General features: G+C 42.6%; 1 protein-coding gene and 1 long non-coding RNA gene across 2 annotated transcripts in view; one reads left to right on the forward strand and one right to left on the reverse strand.

Annotated features, from left to right (window-relative positions):
- Nucleotides 1–895: 895 nt before the first annotated feature.
- LOC115194528 (uncharacterized) lies at nucleotides 896–13105 on the reverse strand. The gene is made up of 3 exons (XR_003878383.1): nucleotides 12938–13105; nucleotides 2081–2187; nucleotides 896–1373 (listed from the first exon to the last, which is right to left on the reverse strand). It is a non-coding gene; the product is annotated as an uncharacterized LOC115194528 (long non-coding RNA).
- Nucleotides 13106–13142: 37 nt separating this feature from the next.
- ndrg2 (NDRG family member 2) overlaps nucleotides 13143–18107 on the forward strand; it is a 36289-nt gene continuing 31324 nt past the window's right edge. Inside the window, exon 1 of the mRNA XM_029754284.1 lies at nucleotides 13143–13622. The gene's annotated coding sequence lies outside the window, so the exon portion shown is untranslated. The remainder of the gene's footprint in view (nucleotides 13623–18107) is intronic.

An 18107-nucleotide genomic window follows, 5' to 3' on the forward strand; every position in this document is an offset into this window, starting at 1 on the left:
GTTAGAGTCCCGCTCCTTGAAAGTGGCAGCTCTACCCATTAGCTCAGTGCGGATGTTGCCTGTAATCCATGGCTTCTGGTTGGGGTATGTACGTACAGTCACTGTGGGGACGACGTCATCGATGCACTTATTGATGAAGCCAGTGACTGATGTGGTGTACTCCTCATTGCCAACGGAAGAATCCCGGAACATGTTCCAGTCTGTGCTAGCAAAACAGTCCTGTAGCTTAGCATCTGCGTCATCTGACCACTTCTTTATTGACCGAGTCACTGGTAAATAAATAAACATAAATATGTGTTGTATTTATAATGGTGTTTGTTCTTAACTGGTTGCCCTTTTCTTGTGGCAACAGGTCACAAATCTTGCTGCTGTGATGGCACACTGTGGTATTTCACCCAATAGATATGGGAGTTTATAAACATTAGATTTGTTTTTGAATTCTTTGTAGGTCTGTGTAATATGAGGGAAATATGTGCCTCTAATATGGTCATACATTTAGCAGGTGGTTAGGAAGTGCAGCTCAGTTTCCACGTCATTTTGTGGGCAGTGTGCACATAGCCTGTCTTTTCTTGAGAGCCAGTTCTGCCTACGGTGGCCTCTCTCAATAGCAAGGCTATGCTCACTGAGTCTGTACATAGTCAAAGCTTGTCACAGTGGTCAGGTATTCTGCCACTGTGTACTCTCTGTTTAGGGCCAAATAGCATTCTAGTTTGCTCTGTTTTTTGTTCATTCTCTCTCAGACACACACACAACAATAACAACAGACTTATTTAATCTCCAGGGTTAGGGTCAAACAGAATATGTGTTAATACCATGTTTCAGTGTAGTGAAATAGTGTTTCAGATGGACTGTGTGTCCCTATAATACAGTTACCGCAGCTACAAAGCTAAGAACATTCTTGCTGTGAATATATTTTATTTCTTTGATCAAATAAATGCTTTCTTTACATTATCTTCAATCAGAACAAAAATAAAGATGTGTCGTTACATATTGCACATGTAATGTAAATTCAATATAGCACGGACATTATTCGTTAGCTATTCATGTATAATGCAAAGATGACTTTTCTTACATTGGCTGTAAAGACACATATGCAAGGTGCAATGGATAGCCTTCTCAAACCGGCTCTCTACTCACATGGGGAAGAGCAGAAAGCCATTGAATGTGGTCAATAGTTCCTCACCAAGAATGTGAGTGTGACTGATGAGGGGCCTCCAGACCGATATCCGACCCTCCCATGGACACCATGAACCCGTTGCTCGCTATGTCATTGCTGGAGTTGTGATCATATCCATAGCTGCTCCATCCTTCATCACGATTCATCTAATGGTTTTTCTCTTGAAGCAGTCCTTCACATGGAGCTGTAAAGATCCCTGGACAGAGAGAGACGAGAGATGGAGAGAGAGAGAGAGGAGAGCGAGGATGAGAGAGCGAGAGAGGACACAGAGAGTAGAGAGAGAGAGCAAGATGAGAGGAGAGAGAGCCGAGGGAGAGAAGAGGGAAGGACGGAGGGCGAGAGATGAGAGCAGAGGAGAGAGATAGGTCGAGCACTAGAGGGGAAGAGAGAGAGAGCGAGAGAGAGTGATGAGAGAGACAGATTGAGACGCGAGGAGGAGAGAGAGAGAGAGAGAGAGAGAGAGAGAGAGCAAGGGAGAGAGGAGAGCGAGGGAGGGAGAGAGAGAGAGAGGGGAGAGAGAGAGAGAGAGAGAGAGAGAGGAGAGAGAGAGAGAGAGAGAGGAAAGACAAATGTGGATAAGGGAAAGCATATGTTTTATAAAAATAACAATGAGAGAAAATGTCACAAAACATTAAAGTACCTGTGTTTGTGTTGTATCCGTTGCCAATGTCTATATTGACTTTTTTCTAGACTAATATGATTGTGGTGTCATGTGGCCCAAGAGTTTCACCTTAAAGTCCAACTGAAAAAGCTACCTTTGTAGGTATAAGAGACAAGAACAGGAAACAAAACATGTTTGTAGCTTACTGGTACCTACTGTTCAGAAGGAGGAGACAACTGCACAAATAAGACTAACATTTTCAGCACATTTTAATTTTGAAATTATAATAATGGAAACCGTACTTCACATTTTCGTCATCTTGTGTTTCCATTATCTTTCTGCAGCTGGTCTATGTCGTTCTCTACAGCTTTCATCTGGTTCTCTACAGCTTTCAACGTTGATGCTTGAGCTGTAATCAAATTAACAGCAAAGGTCAATAACTTTTCAACCTTATTATTTATTTAACCTTTATTTAACTAGGCAAGTCAGTTAATTAAGAACAAATTCTTATTTACAATGACAGTCTACCCCGGCCAAACCCGGACAACGCTTGGCCAATTTTTGCTGCCCTATGGGGACTCCCAATCACAGCCGGGTGTGATTCCGCCTGGATTCGAACTGTAGTGACGCCTCTTGCATTGAGATGCAGTGCCTTAGACCGCTGCGCCACTTGGTAAGAAAGCTCAGCGATGCAACTGCGAAAACTGCCGTTCTGTAATCACTGTTTTTTGTTATTATTGTTGCGGTGTCTCATCTCCTTTCTTTTATACTTTTGTGGAGTTGCTGAGTTTGTAAATGTTCCTGTAAAATTATATTTGATCTATTTATTTTAAAAAATGTAGAAGGTGGATGTCCATTAAAAAACGTCTTAGATGAGGAGAAAGTCAGGAAGGTAATCAGCGATTTCTGCAAAGTAATGCTAACTTGTTTTTCTCGTAACACATCTTTAAGGCTCACATCTTAAATAAAACAACTTCATTCAATTCATTTTAATACAAATAACTTTAAATTCCTGAGAAGGAACTTCCTCAAACCCCAAAGACATTCAGTTAATACACCAACCATACTGCATTTAAAGTCTCTGTCAGTATTGTGGTCCCGAACAGAACATCATATGAGCCATTTGGGTTGAGAGAGGGAGAAAGCTGTAGAGTGGTGAGTGGGCCTGGATCATTACCATTGAGTTGTTTCCTGTTGTTTTTCCCTTTCTGTGGAACTACAGATGCAGGATCTTAATTTGATCACTCTTATGTTGCTGAGAATTTTCCTGCATAGCAGGAAACGCAAACGTATAGTGTATTTAGTTTACAAAAATGCCTCTAAAGTTTGTAATTTCCACTTTGCAATTCCAGACTTGATTTGCCCGAACAAAAAATACATCAACTCCCTACAAAAATGTCCATTCATTTTAATCCACATAATAATTCACATTTCCTGTTGCTGCAGGATTATTTTCCTTCTTTAGCAAACTGGCTCAAATTAAGATCCTACATATGTACATTAACCCTGTTTCTCTGTAACAAGGACAGCAGGAACAGAGTGCAGCACAGAGAGGTTAAATGGCGACGGGGTAGGATGGAGCAGAGGGAGGTGGGCAAGAGGTGGTGGCGGGGTTAAGATAAACAGATTAAAAGGAGCCTGCAGCTGATCAGGGACATCAGAGAACGAGGGGAGCAAAGCAATCAGTCTGAAACACCACATCCAGAACATCATCAATAATCATTTGAGGAAGAGGAGGCAATATTCTGAAGATCTAAGAAACCATCAGGGCAATAACACCAGGAGAGAGAGCGAGAGAGAAATGACCAAGACGGGAAAATTAGGAGTCAGTTAAACGGATTAAACTGGGACCTTGCAACAAGATCAGGGATCAAGTGGAGCAAAGCTCTGAGAGTAAGAGAAGAGGCAATATTCAAACACAATGATGATGAAGGTGATTGTCACGCTTAGGCCCAAAGTCCTGGTGATCATCATGTGGAACAAGGAATCGGAATTCACTGACTTTGAGTTTGCTGTGATCATCTGAAGGACGAAAAAGAGAGAAAGAGAGAGAGAGTTTGTGAGTGAGTGAGAGAACTTTTGTGAGTGTAATGTTTACTGTACATTTGTTGTTGTATATTTCTCTTCAGCTTTTTATCTATTGCACTTGCTTTGGCAATGTAAACATGTTTTACATTGGGAGGATATCTGCTGGAATGTAGGACCCTGAAAGACTGGGATGGAGGGACATTGTGAACAGCTGGAATGAGATTTCTGACTATTCATTTGGCAGAAGAAGGACATGTTGTTATGAGGCTGGGTTAGATGGAAACATAGATCATCAGTCAGACTGAAACAGGACTCTTCTTTGTTAGACAGAAGTCTAACAACAGCTCCAATCTCATCATCACTACACTATAATTGACTACAGCCCTGTCCAGCAGACAGACCTGGGTTTAAATAGTATTCAAAATATTTCAAAATGCCTTGAGTGTTGGATTAATCTGGAGTGACAGACGGGCGGGGTGGATGATTTTCACTTTTGGGAATGTTACATTGGTTCCATTGTGCCAGGTAAAGCTTGATCAAGCACAGCGGAAGATTTGTACGATTTCTAATATTGTTTGAACCAATGTCTGGTGGATCAATACTGTGTGAGGACTGTTATTTGATCGGCACACATTCAGATAATGAAGTGGGAGTGGGGAGGTTGGGGAAATGAACAGCATGGACATATGGATGGACTGCTCAAAAAGCTACCAGTTGAATAATTGATCAACGGTTTGATGTTTTTTAAAGTCCTGCACATGATTTTTAAAGCCAAGCACGGATGCACGCACGCACACACACACTCGTTAGATATTGCTGCACTGTCGGAACTAGACGCACAAGCACTTTGCTACACTCGCAATAACATCTGCTAACCATGTGTATGTGACCAATAAAAATGTATTTGAAGCACAGTGCTTGCTTCTCAGTGCCAAAACAATTCCTATATTGTTCCATTCTGCACTTCAAGTGGCCTAGTTCCTGGTTCAACAGTTGGTCTGCGATATCCTTATCAACAAAATAAATAAAACACCTTTTATTTCCCTGCTCTAAAGCCAACGGCTGTTCCTGTATTTCATTGTGTGGTTAAGTAAGCTATGGTACCTTGTCAAATTGGACTGTTGAGTTGATGATAATGTATTCTTTTCTTGACTGTAACTAACACGGCTCATTTGTTGACATTAAGAGTTATACACTGACTTGGCAAACTGCGCTCCAAACTGAACTGGCATGTTTTCCATGGGGAGTTTCCACGGTTGACTTTCAAACCGTTTCCTGTGAATGATTTTTGACCTGTCCATGTCATAGTGACCTGTGTGGGTTGGGACACTCCTCTAAAAACCACCTTCTGACACATGGTCAAGGTCACTGTATTCATTTTGATGGGATGTTGAACGGTTCGAAGGATTTAGGCTGCACATGGTTTCCACTATCTGTATGTCCTACGCTTCAAGGTCGATCACGTTAACTGCCTGCAAATTCTAACGCATAAATATGTCTCATGGATGTCACTGTTAAAATGAAGGATGGCTAAGGCAGTCTATTTCCCAATCCAAATCGACCCCTAAGCCCTTTCAACCGAATCGTGGCTGCTTGAGGCTGATAAGACCAGCTGAATGGTCCTTGTGAGTTTACAACTGCAAATGACTGTGTGTTAGATGTTTTTTATTGCATTCAATTTTTTGAGAGAACTGAAATGATGTCTCATCAGATGCTGCTGTTGACTGGAGTTGGAGGTAACTGGAGGGAGACTGGAGAGGCGGGTGTTTGTGGTGCATCATGGCAACAGAAATGAGTGTGTGGTGTGTCACTGTAACTTAATGGGGATCTGTGTGTGTGTGTGTGTGTGTGTGTGTGTGTGTGTGTGTGTGTGTGTGTGTGTGTGTGTGTGTGTGTGTGTGTGTGTGTGTGAGAGACAGAGCGAGAGAGAGAGAGAGAGAGAGAGAGAGAGAGAGAGAGCGCAACACAATTAGACCCAACCAAATCATGAGAAAACAAAAAGATAATTACTTGACAAATTGGCAAGAATTAACCAAAAAAACAGAACAAACTGGAATGCTATTTCGACCTAAACAGAGTACACAGTGGCAGAATACCTGACCACTGTGACTGACCCAAAATATAAAAAAAGCTTTGACTATGTGCAGACTCAGCATAGACTTGCTATTGAGAGGCCGCCGTAGGCAGACCTGGCTCGAGAGAAGACAGGCAATGTGCACACTGCCCACAAAATAAGGTAGAAACTAGAGGTCGAACGATTATGATTTTTCAACGCCGATACCGATTATTGGAGGGCAAAAAAGCCAATACCGATTAATCGGCCAATTTGTTTTATTTATTTGTAATAATGACAATTACAACAATACTGAATGAACACTTATTTTAACTTAATATAATACATCAATAAAATCAATTTAGCCTCAAATAAATAATGAAACATGTTCAATTTGGTTTAAATAATGCAAAAACAAAGTGTTGGAGAAGAAAGTAAAAGTGCAATATGTGCCATGTAAGAGTTTAAGTTCCTTGCTCAGAACATGAGAACATATGAAAGCTGGTGGTTCCTTTTAACATGAGTCTTCAATATTCCCAGGTAAGAAGTTTTAGGTTGTAGTTATTATAGGAATTATAGGACTATTTCTCTCTATACGATTTGTATTTCATATACCTTTGACTATTGGATGTTCTTATAGGCACTTTAGTATTGTCAGTGTAAGAGTATAGCTTCCATCCCTCTCCTCGCTCCTACCTGGGCTCGAACCAGGAACACATCGACAACAGCCACCCTCGAAGCAGCGTTACCCATGAGGAGCAAGGGGAACAACTACTCCAAGTCTCAGAGTGAGTGACATTTGAAACTCTATTAGCGCGCACCCCGCTAACTAGCTAGCCATTTCACATCGGTTACACCAGCCTAATCTTGGGAGTTGATAGGCTTGAAGTCATAAACAGCGCAATGCTTGAAGCACAGCGAAGAGCTGCTGGCAAAACGCACGAAAGTGCTGTTTGAATGAATGCTTACGAGCCTGCTGCTGCCTACCACCGCTCAGTCAGACTACTCTATCAAATCATAGACTTAATTATAATATAATAAACACACAGAAATATGAGCCTTATGTCATTAATATGGTCGAATCCGGAAACTATCATCTCGAAAACAAAACGTTTTTTCTTTCAGTGAAATATGGAACTGTTCCGTATTTTATCTAACGGGTGGCATCCTTAAGTCTAAATATTCCTGTTACATTGCACAACCTTCAATATTATGTCATAATTACGTAAAATTCTGGCAAATTAGTTCGCAACGAGCCAGGCGGCCCAAACTGTTGCATATACCCTGACTCTGCGTGCAATGAACGCAAGAGAAGTGACACAATTTCACCTGGTTAATATTGCCTGCTAACCTGGATTTCTTTTAGCTAAATATGCAGGTTTAAAAATATATACTTCTGTGTATTGATTTTGAGAAAGGCATTGATGTTTATGGTTAGGTACAGTTGTGCAACGATTGTGCTTTTTTTGCAAATGTGCTTTTGTTAAATCATCCCCCGTTTGGCAAAGTTGGCTGTCTTTGTTAGGAAGAAATAGTCTTCACACAGTTCGCAATGAGCCAGGCGGCCCAAACTTGCTGTTGCAAGAGGTGACACATTTTCCCTAGTTAAAAGAAATTCATGTTAGCAGGCAATATTAACTAAATATGCAGGTTTAAAAATATATACTTGTGTATTGATTTTAAGAAAGACATTGATGTTTATGGTTAGGTACACGTTGGAGCAATGACAGTCCTTTTTCACAAATGCGCACCGCATCGATTATATGCACCGCAGGACAGGCTAGATAAACTAGTAATATCATCAACCATGTGTAGTTAACTAGTGATTATGATTGATTGATTGATTGATTGTTTTTTATAAGATAAGTTTAATGCTAGCTAGCAACTAACCTTGGCTTCTTACTGCATTCGCTTAACAGGCAGGCTCCTCGTGGAGTGCAATATAAAGCAGGTGGTTAGAGCGTTGGACTAGTTAACCGTAAGGTTGCAAGATTGAATGACAAAAATCTGTCGTTCTGCCCCTGAACAGGGCAGTTAACCCATCGTTCCTAGCCCGTCATTGAAAATAAAAATGTGTCCTTAACTGACTTGCCTAGTTAAATAAAGGTGTAAATATAATATATATATATATATATATATATATATATAAAAAATAATTAAAATAATTAAAAAACGGCAAATCGGTGCCCAAAAATACCGATTACCCATTGTTATGAGAACTTGAAATCGGCCCTAATTAATCAGCCATTCCGATTAATTGCTCGACTTCTAGTAGAAACTGAGCTGTACTTCCTAACCTCCTGCCAAATGTATGACCATAAGAGACACATATTTCCCTCAGATTACACAGACCCACAAAGAATTCGAAAACAAATCCAATTTTGATAAACTCCCATATCTGTTGGGTGAAATATCACAGTGTGCCATCACAGCAGCAAGATGTGTGACTTTCTACCATAAGAAAAGTTGCCTGGCTACCCAGACTCCTTGCTCCGGCCACAGACATTAGTTTCTTCTCTGCAGTGAGTCTGGATCTGAGTTCCTCCCTGACCCTTCACCGAATTCGAACCCATTCGGGGCCATCTGATTTGTCCAGAAACCGTTAGTTTGGGCCAGAGCCAGACCACACGTGGAAGCATCAGTGACTAGATCAATAAAAAAGTGGTCAGATGAAGCAGATGCAAAGCTACAGGACTGTTTTTCTAGCACAGACTGGAATATGTTCCGGGATTCCTCTAATGGCATTGAGGAGTAAACCACATCTGTCATTGGCTTCATCAATAATTGCATCGATGACGTCGTCCCCACAGTGACTGTACGTACATACCCCAACCAGAAGCCATGGATTACAGGCAACATCCGCACTGAGCTAAAGGCTAGAACTACCGCTTTCAAAGAGCGGGACTCTAACCCGGAAGCTTATAAGAAATCCCGCTATGCCCTCCGATGAACCATCAAACAGGCAAAGCATCAATACCGGACAAAGATTGAGTCATACTACACCGGCTCTAACGCTCGTCGGATGTGGCAGGGCCTGCAAACTATTACAGACTACAAAGGGAAGCACAGCCGAGAGCTGCCCAGTGACACGAGCCTACCAGACGAGCTAAACTACTTCTATGCTCGCTTCGAGTCAAATAACACTGAAACATGCATGAGAGTACCAGCTGTACCGGAAGACTGTGTGATCACACTCTCCGCAGCCGATGTGAGTAAGACCTTCAGACAGGTCAACATTCACAAGGCTGCAGGGCCAGACGGATTACCAGGACATGTACTCCGAGCATGCGCTTACCAACTAGCAGACTCGGACTCGATCCCTGTCCGAGTCTGTAATACCAACATGTTTAAGCAGACCACCATAGTGCCTGTGCCCAAGAACACTAAGGTAACCTGCCTAAATGACTACCGACCCGTAGCACTCACGTCTGTAGCCATGAAGTGCTTTGAAAGGCTGGTCATGGCTCATATCAACAACATTATCCCAGAAACCCTAGACCCACTCCAATTTGCATACCGCCCCAACCGATCCACAGATGATGCAGTCTCTAGTGCACTCCACACCGCCCTTTCCCACCTGGACAAAAGGAACGCCTATGTGAGAATGCTATTCATTGACAACAGCTCAGAGTTCAACACCATAATGCCCCCAAAGCTCATCACTAAGCTAAGGACCATGGGACTAAACACCTCCCTCTGCAACTGGATCCTGGACTTCCTGACGGGACACCCCCACGTGGTAAGGGTAGATAACAACACATCCACCACGCTGATCCTCAACACAGGGGCCCCTCAGGGGTGCGTGTTCAGCCCCCTCCTGTACTCCCTGTTCACTCATGACTGAACGGCCAGGCACGACTCCAACACCATCATTAAATTTGCCAATGACACAACAGTGGTAGGCCTGATCACCGACAACAACCAGACAGCCTATAGGGAGGAGGTCAGAGACCTGGCCATGTGGTGCCAGGACAACAACCTCTCCCTCAACGTGATCAAGACAAAAGAGATGATTTTGGACTACAGGAAAAAGAGGACCGAGCACGCCCCCATTCTCATCGACATGGAGCAGGTTGAGAGCTTCAAGTTCCTTGGTGTCCACATTACCAACAAACTAACATGGTCCAATCACACCATAACAGCCGTGAAGCGGACACGACAAAACCTATTCCCCCTCAGGAGACTGAAAAGATTTGGCATGGGTCCTCAAAAGGTTCTACAGCTGCACCATCGAGAGCATCCTGACTGGTTGCATCACTGCCTGGTATGGCAACAGAGGGTAGTGAGAACAGCCCAGTACATCCCTGGGGCCAAGCTTACTGCCATCCAGGAACTCTATACCAGGCGGTGTCAGAGGAAGGCCCAAAAATTGTCAGAGACTCCAGCCACCCTAGTCATAGACTGTTCTCTCTGCTACCACACGGCAAGCGGTACCGGAGCACCAAGTCTAGGTCCAAGTGGCTTCTAAACAGCTTCTACACCTAAGCAATAACACTCCTGAACATCTAGTCAAATGGCTACCCAGACTATTCGCGCACCCCCCCCCCCCCCTCCACACCACTGCCACTCTCTGTTGTCATCTATGCAGTCACTTTAATTAACTCTACCTACATGTCCATACTACCTCAACTAACCGGTGCCCCTGTACATTGACTCTGTACCGGCACCCACCTGTATCTTAACTGCTGCTCTTTAATTACTTGTTACTTTTATCTCTTATTCATATTTTTTTTTAACTGCACTGTTGGTTAGGGGCTCGTAAGTAAGCATTTCACTGTAAGGTCTACACCTGTTGTATTCGGCGCATGTGACTAATACAATTTGATTTGATTTGATTTAAAACCGCGGTTTGAATATGTCTCATTGGCTTACATACTTTTATTGGTTAGAGACGATCCAATCGCTGATGACATTGTTTTGTTCAACGCCCCTCGTCACCACAAACAACTTAAAGGCACTACAAATACAATTTCTCAGAATTCCTCCTCTATGTGGAAGCTAAGTGAATTGCAACAACACTGGGCTACATTCAAAACAAATCTCTCCTCCCCCACATCCCATTTCCAGAGTGGCGCAGCGGTCTAAGACACTGTATCTCTGTGCTAGAGGCGTCACTACAGACACCCTGGTTCAAATCCAGGCTGTAGCACAACCGGCCATGATTGGGAGTCCCATAGAGCGGCGCACAATTGGCCCAGCATCGTTTGGGTTTGGCCGGTGTAGGCCATCATTGTAAATAAGAATTTGTTCTTAACTGACTTGTCTAGATAAAAAAAAGTAACTTTTTTTTTTAAATCCCTGTGACATGGCGGAGACTCGCGCTTCAGCCATTTACTTTTGGTTCACCAGCTTCAAACAGCTGTGAAAATGATATTTTTCGGTGAAAAATATTTCACAGTGATTTAGATGGTAAAATGATTACCTATACTATTCAGTGCTTTTTTCCCCAATATAAACTGAAATTAAGAAGAATCTTTGCAACCAGGAAATGACAGAGCACTTTCTACATTGGCAGCTTGACTCAATTTCCACTAGATAACACAGCCAAAAAGTATAAACAGCTTTCCCATTTTGACAACACATGTCACTCCGGTGGGAGGAATCAATAGGTGAATATCACAGCCAATCACAACAATGGCGGGTAAGTAATACTGTGAAACACTATCATTCCACTATTACTGCAGAGACGCTACATGACCAAAAGTATGTGGACACCTGCTCGTCGAACATCTTCCAAAATCATGAGCATTTTAAGATTTGCCTTCACTGGAACTAAGGGGCCTGGCTAGAACCATGACAAACATCCCCAAATCATTATTCCTCCTTCACCAAACTTTACAGTTGGCACTATGTTTTGGGGCAGGTAGAGTTCTCCTGGTATCTGCCAAACCCAGATTCGTCCGTTGGATTGCCAGATGGTGAAGCATGATTCATCACTCTAGAGAACACTTTTCCACTGATCCAGAGTCCAATGGTGGTGAGCTTTACACCACTCCAGCTGACGCTTGGCATTGCACATGGTAATCTTAGGCTTGTGTGCAGCTGCTTGGCCATGGAAACCCATTTAACAAAGCTCCCGATGAACAGTTCTTAAGCTGACGTTGCTTCCAGAAGCAGTTTGGAAGTCGGTAGTGAGTGTTGCAACTGAGGATAGATGATTTTTACACACCACACGCTTTCAGTGGTCCCGTTTTGTGAGCTTACCACCTCGTGGCTGAGCCGATGTTGCTCCTAGACGTTTCCACTTCACAATAACTGCACTTACAGTTGACCAGGGCAGTTGTAGCAGGGCAGAAATTTGACAAACTGACTTGTTGGAAAGGTGGCATCCTATGACGGTGGCACGTTGAAAGTCACTGAGCTCTTCAGTTCGGCCATTCTACTGACGATGTTTGTCTATGGAGATTGCATGGCGGTGTACTCAATTTTATACACCTGTCAGCAACGGGTGTGCCTGAAATAGCTGAATCAACTCATTTATTGGGGTTTCCACATACTTTGTATATATAGTGTATATTATGGACGTTTTCTGAAATTGCAATGTAAAAATGTAAAATTAAATCCTGTGCAGCACCTTTAGAAATTGTGAAATTCTCAGACTTGTATGTATGTAGTGCAGTGGAAGAATTGTGTGAGTTGTCAAGCTACAAGAAAATGGCAACCAGTGAGGCACAAATGCCACTGTATATACAACCCAAATGTATCTGTTTGTTTTCCGTTTTGTAATTCAACTATTTGAATATTGTTACAACACTGTACACAGTTTTTTAGTGTAATGTTTACTGTTAGTTTATTTCACCTTTGTTTATTATCTATTTCACTTGATTAGGCAATGTAAACATATGTGAATTGAGAGAGAAAAATGTATTGGATACCCAACTTGTCACACCCCAATCACATAAAATCTAACAAAACAAAAAGTTCCCCCAAAAATAGCGTTATGTCTCCAAGGATCGAAAAGTTTAGTAGCCTTCAGTTAATCCGTTTATCTCAAACCATTCCGACACAACACCTCTGCACTAAGCTTTCCTGGATCCAAACACCATTCCCTGCCTCGCTTTCCTACCCGGTAGCTTACCCCTTTGACATCCTTCACAAAAACATCCTTTGCCATTTCTCTCTGTTTTACTTTGAGTTGTGTATATTTGTTCTTTTGGCACATCCCCAATAGCACTGTTTTTCGCATCATCGTATCTACCTCAAAGCTGTAACCAGAACCTTGGAATGCGTGGGCGTTTTGTTCCACAAGCTATTTCAACAACAGGCGCCTACCATCACCCGTGAGAGGGGGGGAGCCGAGACTTAGACGAAGAGCTTTCGCCAATATCACATCGCCATTTAGTCGTTAGATAACCATTGTAGTTGTCAATTTAGGATAGTCTTGCAATTTGAACGCTTTTATTAAATATATGCTAAGTATTGGCCTCCTAACGGTTACTTTTCATAAAACCATAGTTGTCCCTCCCCTAAGTCGTAGTAAAGTAACGTTATCCGTGTCTCTTGATTGACGGGTCCATGTTTCTTTTCCTGAAAGAACGGTAAAACAACATTTTTTTTTAAATAAAGCCCTGTGAAACTGAAGAACGGTCAGCGAAAAATAACGGAGGTGGAAGAAATTGAAATATCAAGAAAGATTGTTGGGAGCATCCGAGGGACAAGTGTGAAAACAAGAAATCACTGAAAAAGAGACAAGAGTTGTGTCATTTGCATAACGTTATTTTTTTAGACGTCTTTATTTTGTCAGAATTTTTTGTTGACTTAAGGTAAGTACACTATTGTTATTTCACTAAATAATTGTTAATAACATAGTGTTAGTGTTTCGTTTTTTCGTGTAATTTTAGGCAAGTCTTTTGTCATAATTTTCAAATAACCTCAACAGTCGTGTAGCAATGCAAGTAAAAAAACAACACGTTTAGGACAAAAGATTTTGATGGGCAGAGTGAGAGCATGCCATTTATTCACCAAATTCGTACATAAATGCATATTATTTTACATTCTGCAACAGTGTGCATGATGAGAATAATGTTACAGTTTGTTATGATCATTTGAGCTGTGACCCCAGTCTTTACCCCGCTAAGTCAAAACATGCACTGGTATAGGCCAGCAATGCAAGTAAAAAACAACCCATTTAGGACAAAAGGTTTTGATGGACGGAGCGAGAACATGCCATTTATTCACCAAATTCGAGTATATAAATGCATTTTTTCCCTATTCTGCAACAGTGTGCATGCTGAGAATAATGTTACAGTTTGTTATGATCATTTGAGCTGTGACCCCAGTCTTTACCCCGCTGAGTCAAAACATGCACTGGTATAGGGTACTTGTAAACAGTGCCTGGTTTAGCATGGCGCTCTGTTTATTATCACTAACAATGGATATAGGGATAAATATGTCATTTTTTCACGACGGCAAGAAGGGGTAGGTGTGTGTGTGTGTGCGCGCGCACTTGTGGCGTTGCCATTGACGGTCTTTGTTCAGTGTTTTCACTCCCCAGACAGAGATAACCCCCACCCCTCCCCCCATATAATATGGTTATACCTTCTGTTTTTGTCTGTGTATTTGTGTGTCTCGGGCTGGGGGATGGGGATAGACCCGCGCGAGGCTGTATGCGCGCGGTGTGTGCGCGACACGTGGGAAATGTGTGTCAATGTCAAATGGAGGTGTGTCGCGCTCTGCTCGCCCAGCATGTCGACTCATGTGCGTTCATGTTATTTTTCGGACCTTTCAGAGATTTGAGATAGTTCGATTACAGCAAATTAACATATATGTGCTGCAGCCACAAACCATGGCATTGGCATGACGAAAATCAAAGTGTTTTGATTCAAAGAATGACACACAGGCAATAGGGAAGGCTTCAGTTGTGCGTGCACATCTAGGCCAATAGGCTGCCCCCTTGCTCTGCTCACGGAAGCCACAGCACAGGCTTCCACAAGCGCACACACACACACACACACACACACACACACACACACACACACACACACACACACACACACACACACACACACACACACAATGAGTCATACAGCATTTAAAGACATATTCAATGTTGTTCACACACACACCACACACATACTTGCTTGCAAACATATTTGGCATAGAGATATTGAGACATTGGCATTCCCAGCAGTGGGTAGTGGGTGGGGCAGGCTACCTAAGGTCCATTTGGAGCTACTTATTTTTGTCTATATCGGGTAGGCTATGTGTCTAGATCGGGGTAGGCTGTGTGCTGTCGGTGTTCAGGATAGTGGTGTCTAAAATGGCACCCACTTTTCTACATAGTGTGTGGTTGAGAGTAACGCACTATATGAAAGACGGTGTCTCTCCTTTAGCTGTGTTGACAGTGTCAGTGAGTTTTCTGTCTGTATCCATGTGCAGTAGTGTATATCTCAGTATTTACTGTGTTCCCAGTGGCTCAGGGCCAGACACAGATAGGCCAACCAGTATAATACCATGTCTGTTCCCACACACACACACACACACACTGCTCTTACAGCCGCTCAACACAATCCTATTTATAACCATCACAACCCACCATGCTTCCCTCCTTCATTCATGTTTCACATGCTGGGTCCATTTAGCTATGGGTTGTAGGGTTGGACCTTGTGTTGTTTTGGTGCTGCCCTCAGGTGTGTGTGAGGGGGAGAGTGTGTTTGTGTGTGAGGGGGAGAGTGTGTTTGTGTGAGGGGGAGAGAGTGTTTGTGTTAGGGGGAGTGTGTGTTTGTGTTAGGGGGAGAGTGTGTGTGTTTGTGTGAGAGAGAGACGTGGTGTTTGTGTGGGACTGAGGCTGGTGTAGTGCTGTGTGTGTGTGTGTGTGTGGGTGTGTGTGGGTGGGTGGGTGGGTGGGTGGGTGGGTGGATCCATTTTAGATCCCCCCCAATGTATCTAATGATCTCTTTCACAACTCCTATTGACTCATGTTTTGTAACCCAGTCTCAACATGTCATTGCATTTTGAAAACACCATCACAGTTTAACTAAGGTTTTTTACAATATAGCACCACATTAGGCTGCTGTAACAACACCCATTAGTTACTGTATGGATGCATCCCAAAGAGCGCAGTGTTCCCTACACAGTCCCACAGTGCTCTGGTCAAAGGTAGTGCACTACATTTTGAATAGGGTGTCATTTGGGATGTGTTATATGTGTTTTGGTTCTCCAGCCACACAATCTGTTATTCAGACAATCATATCTCCTTTTCATTTACTTGTCATTTTACATAACCAACCAATCTCCAGCACATGAATCTCTGTATTCATTGTTAATTTAGAGGCTTTACTGGTAATTGGTGTCCATAACTACACACACACACACACACACACACACACACACCACACACACACACACACACACACACACACACACACACACACACACACACACACACACACACACACACACACACACACACACACACGACTGGTTGAATTAACAGCATGAATGTAGACGGTTGCCATCCAGAACAAGACAACAACAACAACTCAGTACTCCAACTCCCTGAACTAAAGCGTTCAGAGAGTACTCTCTGTGAAAGTAAAACGGGTGTTGTCGGTGCCTCTGCTAGTCTATAGACAGTAAGGCAAATTGAGAACAGGAGAGTCCCTCCTATTTAGAGAACAGTAATATGTTCCACATATCCTCTCAGAAAAAGGTCAATGTATCGGCTCACAAATTACTACTCTGATTTCAAATTAAATCACATTTTATTTGTCACATGCGCCGAATACCACAGGTGTAGACCTTACAGTGAAATGCTTACTTACAAGCCCTTAACCAACAATGCAGTTTTAAGAAAAATAATTAAAACAAATAATTAAAGAGCAGCAGTAAAATTACAATAGCGAGGCTATATACAGGGGATACCAGTAAAGAGTCAGTGTGCGGGGGCACCGGTTAGTCGAGGTAATTGAGGTAATATGTACATGTAGGTAGAGTTATTAAAGTGACTATGCATAGATAATAAACAGAGAGTAGCAGAAGCGTAAAAGGGGGGGGGGGGTGCAAATAGTCTAGGTAGCCATTTGATTAGATGTTCAGGAGTCTTATGGTTTGTGAGTTGAAGCTGTTTTGAAGCATCTTGGATCTAGACTTGGCGCTCCGGTACTGCTTGCCGTGCGGTAGCAGAGAGAACAGTTTATGACTGGGGTGGCTGGAGTCTTTGACAATTTTTAGGGCCTTCCTCTGACACCGCCTGGTATAGAGGTCCAGGATGGCAGGAAGCTTGGCCCCAGTGATGTACTGGGCTGTTCGCACTACCCTCTGTGTAGTGCCTTGCGGTCGGAGGCCGAGCAGTTGCCATACCATGCAGTGATGCAACCAGTCAGAATGCTCTCGATGGTGCAGCTGTAGAACTTTTTGAGGATTCGATGTCCAGACAAGCTCTCTATTTATTCTCTACATGCATGGTGGATACCCTACTCTCCTGTGACCGTCCGGGATTCGAACCCTGGTCCTGTGCTGGCCCACTGAGCAAAAGCCTCCCATCAGTTTTCTTAATGTACTACCAGTCCATAATCACAGCTCTCTACATTTTTACTGTCTAGTCAATAGCTATCAAGCCCTAGCAGTAGATTACAGATCACATTGCCGCTGCTCATTTCTGAAAACGTTGTTTTGATGCCACTGTCTGATGTAAGCTGCAGTCAGATTTGTAGACATCTGATGGAAGTTGTGGTTTAAAGTTAAATGGTTTCTGTTGCGATGAGCTGCATATATATATATACAATATTTATAAGCGATTGGACTTTGTCTTCACGTTGTTGTTTACACTATAGGTATGGTTTACTGTATATTGGGCTTGGTATCATTCACTTTCTCACTATTGTCAATAACATAACATTATACGAGCACGATGTGCATTTGATTTGGAGAGACTAATTTGGATTCAATTTGACATTCACACTGAAGTTAGGCGTTTGATTTATTTTGGCTTTGCTGACTTCCTCACTGAACGCTGCCAAGATATCTGGCAGCTCCCTGGTGGCCTCCTATAGCTACTGTTCATATCTGGCTATCTGGATTGGCAACAGATGCAAGACCTTAATTTGATCACTCTTTTGTTGATGAGAATTTTCCTGCATGGCATATTTGAGTTTTAAAAAGGCTTATGAAGTTTGTAATTGCACTTACATTTTTAGAATTGATTTGCTCTAATGAATAATGTGTCAATCCCTACAAAAATGTTCATTTTTTATAATCCACATAATCATTCACATCATTCACACTTCCTGTTGCTGCAGAATTATTTC

The sequence above is a fragment of the Salmo trutta genome, chromosome 5 (assembly GCF_901001165.1).
Source record: "Salmo trutta chromosome 5, fSalTru1.1, whole genome shotgun sequence".
NCBI lineage: Eukaryota > Metazoa > Chordata > Actinopteri > Salmoniformes > Salmonidae > Salmo > Salmo trutta.